At 39.1% G+C, this 14,102-nt stretch overlaps 1 protein-coding gene and 1 long non-coding RNA gene across 10 annotated transcripts in view; both read right to left on the bottom strand.

The window, feature by feature from the left end:
- The window catches only part of LRRFIP2 (LRR binding FLII interacting protein 2), a 55,072-nt gene extending 48,070 nt beyond the window's left edge, over positions 1 to 7,002 (bottom strand). For 2 of the 8 annotated variants that reach the window (XM_050310715.1, XM_050310762.1), the window contains exon 1: positions 6,731 to 7,002. The gene's annotated coding sequence lies outside the window, so the exon portion shown is untranslated. The remainder of the gene's footprint in view (positions 1 to 6,730) is intronic. The other 6 variants (XM_050310752.1, XM_050310742.1, XM_050310782.1 and 3 more) reach the window with 5 other exon arrangements.
- Positions 7,003 to 8,402: 1,400 nt separating this feature from the next.
- LOC126653250 (uncharacterized) lies at positions 8,403 to 13,876 on the bottom strand. Of its 2 annotated transcripts, none has more exons than XR_007632203.1 (3): positions 13,798 to 13,876; positions 10,474 to 10,525; positions 8,403 to 8,737 (listed from the first exon to the last, which is right to left on the bottom strand). It is a non-coding gene; the product is annotated as an uncharacterized LOC126653250 (long non-coding RNA). The 2 variants fall into 2 exon arrangements; XR_007632204.1 differs by having other exon boundaries at positions 8,403 to 8,754; positions 13,798 to 13,850.
- Between the last annotated feature and the right edge of the window lie 226 nt (positions 13,877 to 14,102).

The raw sequence follows: 14,102 nt of genomic DNA, 5'->3' as shown, positions 1-14,102 counted from the left end.
ATTTCTAACAGACAACTAACTTGGGTTTATTAATTCAGTGAAATGTTCTTAGCTGGCAGACTTGAGGAATGTAATGAGTTATATAGCTATTTTTAGTACAGCTATGTTCAGATGAACATTAAGTACTAATTTACATAGAGTAGTAAATTCATAAAAATTATATGCTGATGCTTTAAATAAGCAAAATACACTTCATCTCAGTCTCACTGTGGATTAACTGTGACAGCCACTGTGGAGGAAGGAAAGTGTGGCATCTCTGCCCGCCATCTGCCATGCTTCTCACTTAGGGTGAACACAGAACTCTCACTGAGCCCAAACACAAGAGGGAGTAGGGACAGATTACACAGAAGGTATAGAGAGATGCTACCTCTGCCTACAAGGAGGAGTTAGGAAAGGAATTCGGAAAGCCAAAGCTCAGCTGAAGTCAAAACAGGCAAAGAATGATAAGGACAAAGAGAAAGGCTACTCTAAGAACACTGGGAACACATGAAAGACTAAGCAACCTGTAGGGCCAATGCTTAGTGGCTTGCAAGGTCCATCCTTGGCAAAATGGTCTGGATAATAACAAATGTGAAGACGGAATTTTTTGTGTGTGTGAATCAAATAAGCAAAATTGTCTGACAAGGTTTTGGCCCAAAACTGGTCACACTTGAAGAACAAGAGGGTCATCAGTAAATAAGCAGGAAATTAAATAGTAAGTAGGAAATTAGAAAGAAGTGTTTGAAATAAAGGAATCCTCCTGAAAATAAATATATATTAAAAAAAAAAATTCAAGTCTGTACCAGTGTGAGAAACTTTGGAAAGGTAACAGCATCAGTAAAAAACTGTTTTGATGCCAGACGTCACCCCACTGACTGTATCATACTATCTGTTCAGGCCAGACAGTACCGCATCTCTCCTGAAGAATCCAAGTTCCTGGTCTCCAGCTAGCAGATGATCAGTACAGGGAGGGTCAGTACACACCTTAAGTGCATCAATGTGAGCTTGTAAGGTATGGTCTCATTGCACAGGCATTAGGGCATAGCACAGCATACACTAGAGAATAGCAAAAGTACATGCAAATCTAGAGTGCCCATATATCCAGCTGCAATCATGTACGGATAAGGGACCCTGGAGTTGAAGAACAGAGAACAGCTAAACATTGACCTATAGAGGCCATGAAAAATCCATACCTAAAGACAGTAAAAAGACAAGGCTCTGAGAAACTGTTTCTAATTGACTACACTTTGGGCAACGGGTGACCTCCAGAGATTTCTTCCAAAAGAAAATATGTGATTCTATAGTTATTATTGCTGTCAACTTTGAAAATAAACCTCAGTATAAACTTTCTTTAGTAAGATGTTTAATATTTCTTCAAGAGTCTTGACACAATTTCTTCCATTCCATGTAACTTCTAATTAGGCTGACATATGTCAGAGTATTTAATTTCTTGTTATACAGTTCAGTACTACAGAAATCTAAACCTATTGCTAATATACTAATTAGTCTAATACTATACATATCATGATGTTACTTCTCAAGAAAATACAAGATACCAATACTTCATATGCATGTGGAAATATTTCTGAGGTGTTTCACTTCCATAACTTTCCAATTACAGGAAAAATTATTTTGCTGCATGTGATAAAGAATTTAATACACGCTGTAACATTAGAATTTTCATAAAAAAATAGCTAAAGAGAATTCCAAAACACAACCAGACAAAGAACAGTTGGTTTTATCTTTTATCATTCAGGTAAGTCAATATAAAAGGAAAGAACATTATAATATCTGCTACATTTACAGTTCAGAATTCTCAAGTCACATCTATTACTTGCTTAATTCTTACTATAGGCAGGGTTACACACTGTATTACACAATGGATGAAGTGACATCCTGTTGTATTTCATTCCAAAACACTGAAGTGTCTGAAGTCTCCAAACAAACCAGAATAGCTGTGAGGAAATCCCTCAAATTCTCTCTCATTTGTCTTGAATTCAGGCATATATAAATCTTAACTCTTCCCAAAGTCTTTGCTGTCTACTCGTCTTTCTATTACCTTTTCAGATCTCTTTGTTTCTTTCTTGCTTCCTAGAAAAAAGTGTGACCCATCTTACACTAAAAAAAAAAAAAGCTACACTATAATTTAAGGGCCTGTCACTCACCACCTTCAATGACACCACCTGTTCTAAATGCCTGGGTGTTTGCCAGCATACTTGGCATTGCACACATACAAGGCATCCAGATACTATAGTGTGAACAGGCTATAAATAACAGACCAAAATTCTCCTTTTCTCTTTCAACCAAGACTACAAGATAATTAAAATTCACCTGTGTAGACACAATCTCCATATATTCAACAATAGAGAAGGACAACCCTGCTCTAGAGTCACTGTCTATTAGAACCAGAATCTGAATCAAGGTTATTTGGACAAATGATTTTAGAAATGTTTATACATAAGGAGGATAAATGTACAAAGCATGAGGAAAAAAAAACCCATTCCTCACCTGAAAAAACAGTCACAGGTTGCTGATAAATCACAAACAGTATTAACTCATTTTGATTTTTGTCAGTTCCACAAATATTTAACATACTGAAAAAAATACTTGTGCAATATATACACAGAGCAAAAGCTTTGTCAAACACCTAACTAAAAAGAAAGAACTAAGAAGCAGGAGTACTGTGCAATGATGATGAAATTAAAGAATCTACATATCCTTCTTAAGTTAACTGAACACTTGCTCTTTACTTCAAGAAATGAATACTGCTGATGAGTGAAGGTATGGAAGCTACCATACTTGCAATTAAAGGTAAGTTCTAAAAGTTAATGTGCTCAGAAAAACAGTGGAAAACCCAGTGCAGTAATTTTAAAGAACTGTCTCATAAAACTGCAGCTCTAGCAACACAAAGCTACAAAAAAGCCAAAAGTATTAGTACTACAAAACAGCAGAAGTTTGCATTTGTATTTCAGAAGAAATATAAAGAATCAAACTGGAAATCAATCTTGTTTGATTGATTTTCAGTGCTTTGTCAAAGCAAGCTCTAAAGGACATAGAAAAAAAATATATTACTTTACATGAGTTAAAATTACGTAAGACAGACCCGAGTCTTTCTCAGAAGAAAGACTCTATACAAGGGTACTCCTTTGCAATTGGTATGTCTGCTCATGGGCCCAAAAGCACCTGAGAAAGAAAAAGGGTTGTATGATCACAGGGTGACCACGACCTGACAAAGGGGTGGTAGGGAGTGAGAGAGAAATAGGCTGGGGTTTAATGCAATAGTTTTAAGAACTCATTAGGAATTTTCATTCAGAATAAAATTAACTGAAACCAAACTATGAGTACTGCTGCTACTATGAGTAAAAGAGTCTAACATTAAAGGGAAAAAGTAAAGACTGAGAAAAGGATATAATTACAATCTGCCAAAAGATTACAGTGTTTACCATTATGTTAGAGGCAATGTTATTCCAGCTGATGAAGAGTGTTTCCACCTTAAAGAAACTGCTTGTCTCTAATCATAGCCCAGTTCAGAAACTGTTGGCACAAAGTTTCTGCTCCAAGTGGACAAGCTCGTGTTAGCTTTTTCAGGAAAAAAATACACATTCAATGCAATATATTTGCAATGTTAAAATCTGAGAAATACAATTTCTTATAAGTTCATGGTGTTTAGTAATAGAATTACAATTCCTTAGAGGGAGTTCAAATCCCTCAGTTTGTTGGTGTTATGAAGGTATAGAGGAACAGGAAGTCACCATTTAAGACAACCAGAAAGCCATTATGCAGTTTGCAAGAGTCTGCAAGTGCCTGATGAATCCATAAAATGTAACAGTGTCTGGTTAGTGTTGGTAAACTTAAAGCAATGCAAGACAGTAAATGTATCAAGGTATTCTACAGCCCTGTAGAACTATGAGACACCTACTGATCCACCAAGCTATCTTTGGTGACCTTCCTCAGACTTCACAAATTACCAAAATTCCAAGGTAACATCATGCAGTGATGCAGCTTCAAGAGGTGGCACTTATTTTATGAACTATGAGTTCTCCACCAGTCAGCTTCCAACAGCTGCACAAAATAAAACAGTACGTACAGGATATTATTATCAGTGACATGAAGCATCTGCAAAGCTCTCTCATAATGGTCATTCACCAAAGGATCTCTCAGGGAATAATGTAAACCATAGGTAGGCTTCAGAGAAGCAGTGTAAACTTTTCTAGAATCAGTGCTACCATACATGCTGAAGATACAGGAACAAACTAAGAATTGAAGTGCAATTTTAAACTGTAAGGTAATGACAATACTATAATTAGCATCAAAAAAAAGATGAAAATACATAATAAAAAATAAACCATAAGGATCTTCCAGAAGTGTTTATTCTAAGATGAAACAACCGTCAACTTTTGTTACACCGTCAACTTTTTCAAAATGAGTATCCCTTCTATCATTTTGCAAAAGAATGAATCGTTGCTCATTAAAAATCAAAACAAAACACTGCTACTATATTGAGGCTCCATATTTTCTAATGAAACAAGTAGAAAGCCCCATGGTAACAACCCACGTTCTGTAACAAGCTGCAACTATTTAAAATATTTTTCCATTACCAATTTAATACACTCCTACACTCTTTTCTACTAGTGATACAGTTACAGTACAACAAAGAAAAACTACGGAAGCAAGAGGAAGAGATTGTCCTGGGTACCCCTTAGATGAAATAGCAGTTGGAGAAAACTCTTATCAGTTGACATCATTCCTGCTAACTAATTCTCTGCTGTGGTGGCAGACTTGGTAGGCTTACAAACACTTGTTCTCACTTGGCCCTTTGGTAGGCACCCCTTCACCTCTTCCCTAGAAGCAGGTCTAACTCTGCGAGCCTAACTCAAGAAAATGTGAACTTTATCATCTTCACAAGCAGACATGTGCTATTTACATAAACTCTATTTATTTACATAAAATTTTTGAAGGATGTGTAATAATCACAGAATGTCCATTACCTACATTTACATGTTACCTAGTTTCCAGATAGTAAGATAATAAAATTGGATTACTTTCTCAGAAAGCAGTTCTAATAATTTTTTGTACGCTACAGGACTGTACTCATTGACTACTACCACACATCTTCACATTAGGATCTTATAAACATAAACAGCAACATAGTATCAAATCCATTATTTGTTTCTAATCCTCTGCTGACATTATATACCAGAAGTATTCAATTACACATGATAGCGATCTAGGTGTTTTGGATATATGCACAGACAGCTTGTGCACTGCATGCAAGTCTAGGTCTTAATATGCTCTACAGATCCCCACTACTTAGAGTCAAATTTAAACAGCACTTTCTGAAAGTTCACGTGTTAAAGTACTGTGCTATCTTCTGAGACAATGAGAGCCCGGGAAAAAAAAAACAAACCACACACACACCAAAACCCAAATCCTTTGGTGTCAGTTCACAAGAAGTACTGATGTTTAGGGCAACAAAATTACACCTGACACATTGCACACAACTGTCTTCTATTCACAAGTTCGCAGTTACTGCCAAGAATTCAGTTCAGGTAAAACTGACTTCACGGCAAGGTAAACATCTCCAAACCCAAGGAACAGGAAACGACAGCAAAAGCATGTCACATACGTCAAACCATTTCGTACTGCTAAAGCACCTTTCATCTATTCTTACATCATCACGAAGCAATTATATTAACCAAGGAAGCAGACGTATATTAAGAAGATAACTGTTTCTGGGCCCCAATATATTTAATTCCCTTGCTTTACAATCAAGGCACAATGAATGTTTAAAGAATGGACAAGCACTGATTTAATCTTACAGGAAATTTGTAATAACCCCCCATATACATCTCCATAGGTATTGGACGCTAACATCGATACTTTAAAGGGATAAAAATGATCCCAGATCTTCCTTATTTCAAGCCAAAAATGTCTGTACATCACTCTAAAATGAGTGACCGAGTAGATCATACAAATTCAACGCAGTACTACTTCACCTACAAAACATTTTTATTTTCAGCGAAATACATAACACCGTCCTTCAAAGCGTCATACTAGGATCCAAGCCGGTAATCACTTAAAACACATGGAGCAGATCATAGTTCAGGGCTGTTTCCGGGCTCCTTCCAAAGCCACGAATGTGCCCATCTCTCTTACCATCATCAACAGCCTCTTTACAATTATAGCAACAAGACATACTAAGAATAAAGAAACGTGCTCCGAAACAAATAAAAATCCAAAATGCCTAAGCATTAGCAAGCCTGACTGACTCCTACCGCAGCTCGCCGCAGCGGGGGCACGCCCTACCGCTCTGGGAACAGGGAAGCGGCGGCAACGCGCTCCGAGGAACTGCGAGAAAGGCACCGAAAAACACACCGCTGGGATTTCAGCACATCTTTCTTTCTCCCCCTCTGCCTCATTCTGCCGTTCCCACTCAGCCCCGAGGACCGCACGGCATCTCCCCGCGGGCCAGCAGGAAGGATCGCTCTGGCCGGAAGGGCTCGGGCCGGGCCCGGCTTCGCCCGGCCCGTCCGCAACAGGTCCGATCGCGGCCACACGGAAGGGGCGCACACCGCCGCCCCAAGCCGCCGCTTCCCTTTCTGCTCACCGGTCTGACCGGGGAGTCCCGGCCGAGCCGCTCCTCTAAACCCGAAGAACCGGGTTCCCACACCGCTTCGCCGCTCGGGTTTCTGTGTCTGGGACACCCTTCCTGCCCCCAGCCCTAGCCCGCTGGGGCCTCAGAAAACCTTACCTGCGGGTCAGCCCGCCGCAGCGCTGGGACGCCTCAGTACGGAGGGGGAATTTTTCACTCTGTGCTCCACCGCTTCCACGGCTGCGAGGAGCTCGTGGGTCCCGGAATCGCCTCAGGCTCCTGCCTTCCCTCACTCCCTACGCCCAGAGACCGGATCACGGTAGCCGCCGGACACGGACCTTCCAGCCGCTACCTCGCTTCACCCTCTCCACCGCCCCCTCCCGTCCCTTCCCCGTGAGGGGCTTCAGGAGCCAGAGCTGTTGGCACAGACGAGCCGCACCGCTCCAGGCCGCCCCCTCTTCCCCGCCCCGCGCTCTTGCCTCCACCCCTTCAGAGCCTGGCGCTTACGGCCACACCGAGAAGGGGGGGTGAGAGACTGCGGTGAATTTCAAACCACCCGCAGGCCCCGCGGAAGGGGGAAGGGGCTGGCGCGGAGCAGAGGGAAGGGAAGAGAGGGTAGGGGAGGGGAGCGGGGCAGGCACCGCGACCGCACCGGCAGCGCCACAGCACTGCCCGGCCCGCGCACAGGCCGGCGGACCCACCGCGCAGGCGCGGCGGAGGGAGAGGCGAGCGGGCAGTGCGGCCGCATGCGCAGAGGTGTCGGCGGCGGCCAGGGCGCGGGTGGGCGGGTCCGCGGCCGGTGCGCGCGGCCTGCGGGGAGCGCGAGCGCAGGGGGTGCGCGCGGAGGGCGCCCCTGAGGGCGGGGGCAGCGCGGCGGCCCCGGCGGAGCTCCTGGCTCCGGGCAGGCAGGGAGGGACGGCGGGCGTGCCCTGCAGGGCGCCCGCTCTCCGCCTCGGCCGCCCCTTGTCACCGGGCAGGCCGCCCGACTCGCTGCTGTGGTGGGGAGAGGTAGGTCTGAGACCTTCTACTCTGTGCTTCATTCTCGATTTCAGACAGGGCTTTTTCTCCTGTCGAGCGGCCTTGGCCAGGAAACGGCGGTGCGGGAGCTCCGGGAGTCGCGGCCGCCGCCGCGGAACCGCAACGCGATCCACGGGCGGGTGTCCCCACGGGCGGGTGTCCCCACGGGCGGGTGTCCCCACGGGCGGGTGTCCCCACGGGCGGGTGTCCGCAGGGCACAGGGCACTCTCGGCACACCGGCGCTTCGCAAGGTTTACGGCGGTGGGTGCCAGGCAGGCGTCATGGGTAAAAACCCAATGCAGGCATTTGCGACTTAATCTTCTATTGGCCCAAACACTACCGGATTTCTGTACTATCAAAACTGGAATATATGCAACCGTCACAGTCCCCAAGAATAATATACAGAAAATAAAGAAATTACTGTTACGTATATTCCAATTTATACATCATCATCATCATGGCTAGGCTAACTAACAGTCATGAAACTTGATGAGATTCTGCTATCAGATACACTTGGGATCAGATCTGTAGTAGTTTACTTTTCAATACCTGTCTTTAAGTGCAGGGCGTCTCTGAGAGTGTAGAGATGATTAGAGGACATGGCATTTTGTATGTTTGAAATCGCATGGGAATGAAAAAGCACTGTTAAAATAACAAGGTAAGACTCAAAACCATTCACCAGAGTCCTTCCTAGAGTTCAAAAGCCCAAGGGGATGTACATAAAGGAAAAGGAACATGCAAGTGAATTACATCTATTAAAGTAAATGTAAAACATCTTTATTGTGTTTTATCAGTATTTTATAATTTTCCATGTGAGAAACCCTTTACTGTTTCAATCTCTTTCCTCAGCTCATCATACAGCATAACCTCACCATGCTTATTTTTAACATCACATTAATTTCTATAGCTAAAGATGATCTCACTGTAGGGAAATGAAGTAGAAAGTTTCTCATGGACTATCTGTAGAAAACACCAACAAAAATTACTGGTTTAAAATCTTCGGTTTTATTTGATGTTTATTCTTGCAGAAGGGCTCACTGATTTTCTGGGCTTTGTGGAGAATCTTCATTAAAAACAGCTTGGGTCATTTTGGTTTGTTCACTCTTGAGTGTTTGCATAGAGTCTTCTGAAATGTGGGATGTCTCAGGTCTGCAGGGGATGATTCTCTGTTAATGTATATAAAGGGCAAATTTTTTTTCTATCATATGTAGATTTTTCTATGATGTATTGTTGAATTTTTATACCATTAGTCTTTTGATATCATAGACTTCACATTTTTCTGTAATGATACAGCAAAATGTCTCCTTTAGAGCAAACATGCATTTTTGTCACTTGAAAGAACAATTGTTTACTTGACTGAGAAGCAGTGCACAGTTAGAACAGGCAGTGGTACAGGATGTCACAGTAGCAATTCTGAGTTCAGACACATTAATGAGTAACTAAACAGGTCATATTCTGTTTCATTATAAACCTTCAATTAGAAGCCAGAAAATTAAAGTTACGTTTGAACTTTTGCTATGAAATGACTGCAGTTACCAGATATACAATCATTTATGAATACACTTTGATCAAATTATTAGTGAAGCTACTGTAAAGCTTGCTCTATTAATAATGAGTTTCTGCTTAAAATAAGTAAATTAATAAATGAGATATCACTGGATCTGCCTTTGAATATTTTTTCTCTTCACTCTTGTCTTCTTATACAGTAGGTTAGTATAGATCCCTTGTCATATGTAATTGAACTTACTACTTTACTCTCTCCTTTCCCTTTTCTCTCAAAATCTCTCTCTGAAACTGTTTTGCTCAGTTGAGGCAATTCACGGGTGAAATCTTAGATTTTTCTAGAGTGATTGTTGCTTAAGAAAGTATGTCTGGGATGGATCTGTACGTCAGTTATATGGAATACTTTCAACAATGTCAACTTCCTGCAATAATTTGTATACATTTTTTAAGAGATTTTGTCACTGTACCAGCTTCTATGAGAGAAAAAAATGTGTTTTCTGTGCAATGTTTGCTATTTGTGCAGTTCTGAATATCTTTGGGTTTTTTTCTCCCACTCTTTAACATTTCTAATCTTCCCATGAATCTTTTGTCTAGTGAGTATTGCACCTTCTGATTAAGAATGTAATACTGATAGCACACATGTAAGATTATAGTGTAGCTGAATCCCTAATGCTATTCCATGTATTTTCGCTTATGTATCCTCCCTATTCTCTCTCACCCCTGCCACCCTTCCTTTTTGGAAAGAATAACTTCATCTATTAGTTTAAATTGTAGATTGGTTTACTGATGGAGACTGATTGGTTTAGGAGCATTTTAAAAAGTTCTGACCACCTCCATTGACTTATTTCTCTCTACATTTTATGGTCTTCCTTTCCAGTAGTTTATCTCTCCTCACTTCAGATACCATCACTCAGCAATTCATTTGGCACAATTGAATATACTTTTTTTCCCCAGCTCTCTCTTTTGGAGATTCTCAGTGTTGTTAGTAATTGCTTGTTACCCCCTCCCCACAAAAAGGGGTGTTATAGTACTCAGGTTGACATGTGGAAAATCAGCTTTGTGTGCCTATACTGTAAAAGAAGTGCAAACCACTTTTGTAATGCAGGGAGCAAGTTTTCATTGTTTTTGTTTGTTTGTTTGTTTGTTTTTGTTTGGTTTGGTTTGGTTTTTTGTTTTGTTTTGCTTTTCAAAACAGTTATTGGATGTGCTTACAGGAGCTTCTGCCCATTTCTGTCCTCCCTACCTTTTCTTAAGAGTTTAATTTCTGCTAAAGGTACATTTCTGTCATCAGATACACAGACACATATATTAAATAAATGTTTTCAATTTCAGCATTTATATGTTTTTTAAAATTTCAAGAGGAAGCAAAAAAGATGCATTACCTTCCTTGGATGATCTTTTGTATGTGATCTTCTCTGCACCAATTTTTTAACTCTGAAATTATAAGAACCCAGAATGTATCTACAAAATAGAAGGTCTGGGAAACTATAACAATCAGATAGTTTACATCCTAAGTTAAATATAAAAGTTAGATAAACAGAGGTTGGGCAGTTTAAAATTAAATTACTAGACTAATAGAATATATTTTTAGTTATGGGAAAAGTAAACGGAGCAAAAGAATCAGTAATCCTGTGGCACAGTCAAACGATCTCTAAATTTACCTGGTACCAGTTCTGTTGAAGTACATTCAAAGTAATGTTGCTTTTCAGTCACATTCAAAGCAATAAGCAAAGGGTTGCATGACTTAACTCTAAATGAAGGGAAACAACTTAAGACTTTAAGAGAATATTTGAAATAGTTATAAAGCAGAATGCATACAGACTGTATGCTGAACATAATCAGGAAATTCTTTATTTAAATCTTTCATAGAATTCATTGGAGTAGTATTAGCAGGCTTTCTATGTAAGGTTTTTGCATACAGATAACGTTTACCAAGCAGTGGAGATAAAACAAGCATTCAAAATCTCTGGCTGCTTAGTGTAGGGATATGCACATTTCTCAACTGTTCTTCAAGAGGTTAATGTAGACTAGAAAGTTTCTGGTATTGCTAGGTGGCTGCAGAATCATTGAGATTTAGTTTTTCCCTTTACCTCATTTACTTTAGCACTGCAAAAATCTGTAGGGCACAGTAGGAATTATGTCTATACATATGCATTTTGATGGGGATTGGTGCTATCCAGCAGCAGAATTGCATGAGTTGTTTTGGTTCAGATCCATTGCATCCTCAGCAGGGAAAAGGTTGAATAGCTATGGGTAAAATTAACTGAAAAATTTGTATTCCAGTGTTTTCCCCAAAATCTAGACATCCAGGTAAATACAGTCTTTTGTAGGAAAATTCTGTTTTAACACAGGTTAGGCAATGACCAAACACTTTTTAATAGAATGGTCCCTATTTTCTAGATTTTTATTTTCACTGTTTTAGTAATTTTTTGGTTGGTTGGTTGGTTGGTGTGGTTTTGTATTTGCCTTTTTTTAAAGTCTTTCAGAAATAAGCACTAGAATAATGTAAAGAATGTGTTTATGTTTAGAGTGTGTTTATAGGAAGATTTTTTTTAAATTGCTATGGATTAGTATTCTCGTTAATATAGTAAAATTTTAAGCACTGGAGTGCTCTTAAAAGTGTCCCAATATCAGCTTGTTAGTAAGAATTAAGGGGAAGACGCATTATTTCAATCAATCCCAGGTAAATGATGAAATATCTTAACAAGATTTGTGGACTAGGAGTTTGTGAGAAACGTTTTTATTTGTAAAGAAAATGTGAAACTATATTCTGGAAAAAAATAATTTAAAAATTAAAGTTTTACTTTGAAAGTGTTTATGTAAGGCATAGCAAAATATTTATTTTTTTATAGGACTTTTCTTTATTATTCCATTGTAAAAACAACTAGAGATCCAAGTATCATCATCCTTCCAGACCTGACAGGATGTAATTCTAAATGTCTTTATGTTCTGTTTTATATATATAGAAATATTGATAAATTCCTATGCTAAGATCCTTCTGGAAAACTCAATCTGAAGCCATGATCTATTCTTTATGTGCTATATATCCCTGAGAAGGATTTTGTAAATGCTGGTTGATTTTACTGATGACATACAAGCCACATAGAGGAATCACGTTACTCTTACACAGTTTTGTTGAGTTTGCAAAACTAACAAGCAGTGTCTGTGTTAAGTGTGAGTAAATGTGAATCTTTTAGTATGTACTCTTTTATTTTTCCGTGTCACTTTTCTGATGCCTGTTATATTTTTTAATGTAGAAATGTCATTGGAATGTAAAGTTTAAATATGTCTTTTTAATATTTAGATTTTTATAACACACAAAAATCTAATGGGGTTTTATGACAAATTTTCTATGTCTGATGTCCCTACAATCCAAATTATCTTCACTTACTATAGTGTTCCCACTAGGAATGAAGAGGTGAAGAAATTCTTAATAACTAAGACATATCTACTATGATTTTTTGTCTTCTTTAGAAAATACAATAAAAATTAAAATGCTCTTATTTTTGCTTCCTACCTTTCTTTACAATTCTCTTCAAAATCAAAATGCTCTCAAGTTCTTCATATAGCAAAAATAGCTTTCACTGAGTCTTTATTCATTTTCTCCAGGAACAAAGTTGGCCCTCTGTTTAATGTATTCTAAAAATAACCAAATGGAATAACTGAAAGCCAAACTGAGAGAGATGCTTCTTTTCCATCAACATTGAGACTATGCTGCTGCTCACAGCTTCAGTGGACTTCTCTGTTGGTATATGTTGGACATTAAGTTGCATCATCCTTTGAAGGTGAAGGTGGATTTTTCCTTTATACGAGTACTGTTAAAGTGGAGAAACATAAGGACACTGAAATTTAAATTCTAAATGTCAGGCTCTGAACTATACTTTCTAGATTGTCCAATCTGTATATTGCTCACAGAAGCCAGTCAGTGGTACCTTTGTACTATCTTTGTAGGCTTAATCACCATCACTTCTGGTCCAGTTACTTTACAGCACCTGAGCAGTCACTGGCAGCTATGGATGCTCAGTACTCCTGAGAGAAACAGTCCATTGCAATTAAGCAGATTGGGTTTAATAATTCTGTTTGCTGAATTGAAAAGCAGAAGGCTGGGAATTAAGTAATATTTGTCTGTAAGGTACATGCACCTGAGATCTAGGGCAAAACCAGCTTTACTGGATCATGTTAGAGCAGATAATAGCTCAGATGCTTGAAATTTTAGGTCTATCACGCTGTACAAGTGTTTGTTAGGGTTTTTGGTTTTGTTTTTAAAGGTGAGTTTCTATTCTGAACGTTTTAGGGAAATGCAGTGCTAATGGAATTCAAACACTAGGTATCAATAAGGAAGAAGAAAAATGTGGAAAATTTACAGAAATTTTCATAATAATTAATTTAAAATAAATACAGTTTAAACCGTGCTCTACTTGCCTGTGAAGTCTAACCTGATGAAATTTGTTATTAATTTAATAATTTACTTTATACAGTATTTTAATACAGCATATCCCTCTTTAATCTTTCTTATGACAATATGCAGATCTCTTCAACTAGAGAATGAAGCTACCAGAAGACTCCAGATGTCTGGTTGTTACATTCAAACTGGCCAAAGTAAAAAGTGAATATGGAATTTGAAAATATTTAAACAAATTAATTAAACTTAATTAAATTGATAGTATTCGTTTAAATGTACAATGCATTTTAGAGCTTGAACATACTTGATTACTTAGATTTTTGTAGCAAATTTCTCTCTGTGTACTTCATGTTGAATCTTCTGGGGATTACGGCAGCTCAACCTTTATGAACTAGGAGTAAAAAGCAAATATTTATGTTTCTGTATGTAATGTGCAGTTTTGATCTAAAATAAACTTTATTGTTGTAGAATTCCATACTTGATTCATGAACAAGAAAACATTATTTGCAATTGCTGAGGTTTTGTTAGGACTTTTCAGGAGTTATTAAGATGCAAATAATCATGATTGCTAAGGGACATCGTAAATTATACCTATGCAACTCTGAGACC

Source organism: Myiozetetes cayanensis, unplaced genomic scaffold (assembly GCF_022539395.1).
Source record: "Myiozetetes cayanensis isolate MyiCay16 unplaced genomic scaffold, myiCay2020 scf1, whole genome shotgun sequence".
Classification (NCBI taxonomy): domain Eukaryota; kingdom Metazoa; phylum Chordata; class Aves; order Passeriformes; family Tyrannidae; genus Myiozetetes; species Myiozetetes cayanensis.
This window is presented reverse-complemented; position numbering and strand designations above follow the sequence as displayed.